The 3,927-nt window shown below is 62.6% G+C and overlaps 1 long non-coding RNA gene across 2 annotated transcripts; it reads left to right on the top strand.

Annotated features, from left to right (window-relative positions):
• Window positions 1–14: 14 nt before the first annotated feature.
• On the top strand, window positions 15–3,921 carry LOC107157029. 2 transcript variants are annotated; one of them, XR_007350367.1, is made up of 4 exons: window positions 15–1,873; window positions 2,090–2,250; window positions 3,012–3,164; window positions 3,805–3,921. It is a non-coding gene; the product is annotated as an uncharacterized LOC107157029 (long non-coding RNA). The 2 variants fall into 2 exon arrangements; XR_001505440.2 differs by lacking the exon at window positions 3,805–3,921 and having other exon boundaries at window positions 3,012–3,496.
• Window positions 3,922–3,927: the final 6 nt, after the last annotated feature.

The following is a 3,927-nucleotide window of genomic DNA, read 5'->3' as shown; positions in this document are numbered from 1 at the left end:
TCCTGCCTTCGTCCCCTGGCCTTTGAGTTTATTTGAACAAGATCCACTTCTGACCTGGACGAAGGCAGGAGGCTGGCGGAGGGCCAGGCTTTGGAGGGAGGAGGGAGGAGGGGACGGCTGCCACCAGCCTGGACTCCCAGGGGACGCTGGCCCGGAGAGGAAGCCACCTCCCGCAGCCCGGGCTGCCTTGCAGCTGTCCCCGCGGAGCTCAGCCCAGCTGGCAAGTGGACACTGCAGCACATGAAGGCTCGGGCAGAGAGCTGGCCGCCACCCGTCGCTCTCGGGGACCGAGTGGAACTGGGGGGCCATGGGGCCTGGCTTCCACTCACCCATGGCCTGGTCCCTGGGGAGCCCGGCCCTGGGGCGAGAGGCTGCAGTGTCTGATGGGAAACAGACCAGAGAGGGAAAGAGGCTGATCTGGGTTCACCCAGCCAGAAAGTGTCTGGACTGCGGGGTGGTGCCCAGGTTGGTGCGGGTGGGGTGGGCAGCGTCCTACCTGCTCCGTGTCCTGGGTCTAGGCCCTGCTGGGCGACCCTGGGGCCCTCTTCATCTCTCTGACCCTCTGTGTCCTCCTCTGTGCCATGCAGATCTTGGCGGCACAGCACTCGAGGGGGGACTGCCATCTCTGAGGCCCTGGTCCTGCGCTGGCTCCCTGGGAGGACTCTGGTGGAGAAGAGGGAGCACGGCCCCCGACAGGGCCAAGGCCACCTGCCCTTCCATGGAGGCCCAGGCAGGGCGGGAGGACAGAGGCTTGGGTTCGCCCAGCCTCGGGGTGCAGGGGGACGGGGCTCCTGCTGGGTCCCGTGGAAGCCCGGGCGGGAGGCAGTGCAGGGGTGGCTCAGTCCTGCCCGGAATCAAGCCCTGCCCTCGGGGCTGACCCTCAGCAGGGAGTTGGACAATAAACAACTACACAGATGCTTAATATAAATGTTATTCTTGTATAATGTTTGTGAAGTAGAAGGTGAGATGTGGTGGGAAGAAAAACAAAGCCAGGTGGGCAAAGCGGCGCAGGGCTACGGCGGACAGAGAGGTCAGGCAAGGCAAGAAGGGACCACGGCCGGTGTGGCCGGGAGCTGAGCAAAGGTCCTGAGGCAGGGCTGAGCGAGGAGGTTGGAGCAACAGCCGGAGGCCAGGCAGCAGGGTCAGGGCTCCGGCTCCACTGCGCCCAACAGCTGCACCTGGAGCTCGGTGAACATTTGCTGGATGAATAATAGAGACCTGAGGACTCCTTTCTTTTTCTTTTAAAAGTATTTCTGCTTTAAAATTAATTTTAATTACAAAACACATTATTATGCTCTTTAAAGTCTTCTTACTGTTACAGCTTATATTTAAATCCCTTTGACTTCCTCCTGGCGCCTCTCCAGGGTGGCTGTGATGGGTTTGGCTTGTGTCTGTCCAGGAATGATCTCTGTGCACTTACAGAGAAGTGCCTGGCGACACTGTGTGTGTGTGTGTGTGTGTGTGTGTGTGAGTGTGAGAGTGAGTGAGTGCGTGTGTGTGTGTGAGTGTGAGAGTGTGAGAGAGTGTGTGTGTGTGTGTGTCAGTGGATCAGATGGGGCTCAGAGTTGCAGGCGCAGAACCAGCCCTGGGTGGTGGCCATGGCTGGACTGTCCAGCTGAGCCGGGTGACGGTGCCCCGCTCTCTGACCAGATGCTGGTCTCGGGGTCGCTATGGAGATGGCCGAAGGCATGACTCACACCCACAACCAGCTGACTTTACGTAAAAGAAACTACGTGGAATACGCAGACGGGCCTCCTCCACCAGGCAAAGGCCTGAGAGCCCGAAGAGAGGCCTCCTGTGAAGGAGGACTTGGCCCCGGACTCCGCCGTCCACCTCTCTCCCGTGGCCAGCCCGCCGCCCCCCCTCGCTTCAGGTTTGAAAACTCTTTAGTCACATAAACCAGTTTCTTTAAAAATGAAATTGAACGTGCAGAGCAGGTTGGGTGTCTCTGGGGAGCCCCAGGAAAGGTGACTGAGACAGAGGCATAGACTGAAGGTCCCTGGGGGGGACAAAGACTCAGCTGTCGTCTCACAGACGGGGTCCCCCAGAGGACCTGCCACCCATGGACGCTTCACATCCTGACCACCAGGGAAATGCAAATCAAAGCCACATGGAGAGGGAGGCCACCAGGGACCCACCAAAACGGCTAAGAGTAGGGGACACCGAGAGCTAAGGAAGACGGACACCCCGCAGGGATGCGAAACGTCACGAGCACCTTGGACCCTGGCACTGCCTTCCACAGGGCCCCAGGTCAGTCTGCCCGGCAGGAGCGCAGGCAGGGTCACCCGGAGACAGAGACGGGAGGGGTGTTCACGGTGTCTGGGCACACTCGGCCCCTCACGAGCTCCCCAGTGCCATCGGGGGACAAGGGGCAGGGCGTGCAGAGGCTGGGAGCCAACACCCGAAGCAACAGCCGGAAAGAGCCTGAAGACCGGGAGAGCAGGGAGGGACGCGGCGCTGCCCAGCCAGGGACTCTGTGCCTGCGAAGCCCTGGAAACAGGCACAGCCCCCAGCCACCCTAGGAAAGCCGTGACGGGGACAGGGCCTGGGGAACGGGGCTGGCTCCTGGATGTGGTCGCACAGGTGTGTTCCCCTGTGAGGACGCTCGGTCATCGCCGGTGACCTGCGCACTGTTCTGCACCTGTGACAAGTGCAGACTAACCTGGGCCCTGGGGTGACAGGAGGGTTGGAGGACACAGCCCAGTGGTGACCTCCCCTGGTCTGGGCTGCGTCCCCACCACGGGGAGTTCTGAACCCTCCTGGTGGCCCTCTGCACAGAAGGCCACAGGCCGTGCCCCAGGCTGCAGGGGCGGTGGGCGGCCAGCCTCAGCCTCAGGTCTGGAGATTCGCAACAGAGGTGAGGATTTGTCCTTAAAACACGCGGCGACCACCCGTGGCCAAATCCTGGACGGCCGGAGGGGCAGCGGGACCCGACGTCTGTTAAGAGCAAAGTCGTGCTGCTTCCTGGGAATCTGAGCAAATTCCTGCCTGTGGCTCATTCTCTCATCTAGGCTCGGAGACGGTGACAGGGCCAGGTGACAGGTGACAGGGTGAAGGCTCTCAGAACCACCTGGCACAGGCGGGTGCTGTGTAGCTGTTTGCTGACGGCCATCGTTGCTGTGGACGGGCTCAGGTGGTGGGTGACACACTGTGTCGCTTCCCAGGTGAGTGGCCCTGAGCCCACGGTGGCCTGGCCAGCGCCTCAGCCCTGCCCGGGAGGGGGACACGGTTTCCCTGCCCGGGAACTGGGAAGGGCAGCCTTAGCCCAGCGCCCGGCACACGCCAGCTGTCCTCGCCGCCACCCAGTTGTCCTCACGTCCCTCCTGACCCAGGACACTGGCCGTCCCCACCAGGCGGCCGTGCTCCTCCGCTGTGGCTGCCTGGCTCCTGCCCAGCGGCTGCTCATTAACTGTCTCTTAAGTAACTGCCCAGATCAAAGGGCCGCTCCCACCCTCCTCAGCTTTCTTGGAACAACAAATAAACAGGAAGCTAACAAGGCTTGGTCCCCAGCTCAGGCCACGGCCAGCCCAAGAGGACACTAGTGGGTGGGGGTGGACGGACGGAGGGCAGGCGGGGGGTGAATCGGTGTCACTGGGATTCATGGGCAGACGGTGAGTGGACGGGTGAGAGGAGGGGCGGGAGGAGGGGCAGGAGATGTGACAGGAGGAGGGGCCGGAGGTGGGGTGGGAGCGAGGGGACAGAGGTGGGCGCAGGGCGGGTGGTGGAGAGGTGAGTGGCGGCCACGGAGACGGCCACGTGTGCTGAGCTGCAGGCTCCTCCGGCACCTGGGTCACGTCCTTCCAGAGGCGAGGTGGCCGATCAGCGGGGGACCCTGGCCTCGCGGTGTCAGAAGGAAGCGGGGATGAACTCGGCCTCTGCCCTGCTCCGGCTCCGTGGCCCGCAGCGAGCCTGGCACCGCACCTGACT

This window comes from Marmota marmota, unplaced genomic scaffold (assembly GCF_001458135.2).
Source record: "Marmota marmota marmota unplaced genomic scaffold, marMar, whole genome shotgun sequence".
Classification (NCBI taxonomy): Eukaryota; Metazoa; Chordata; class Mammalia; order Rodentia; family Sciuridae; genus Marmota; species Marmota marmota.
This window is presented reverse-complemented; position numbering and strand designations above follow the sequence as displayed.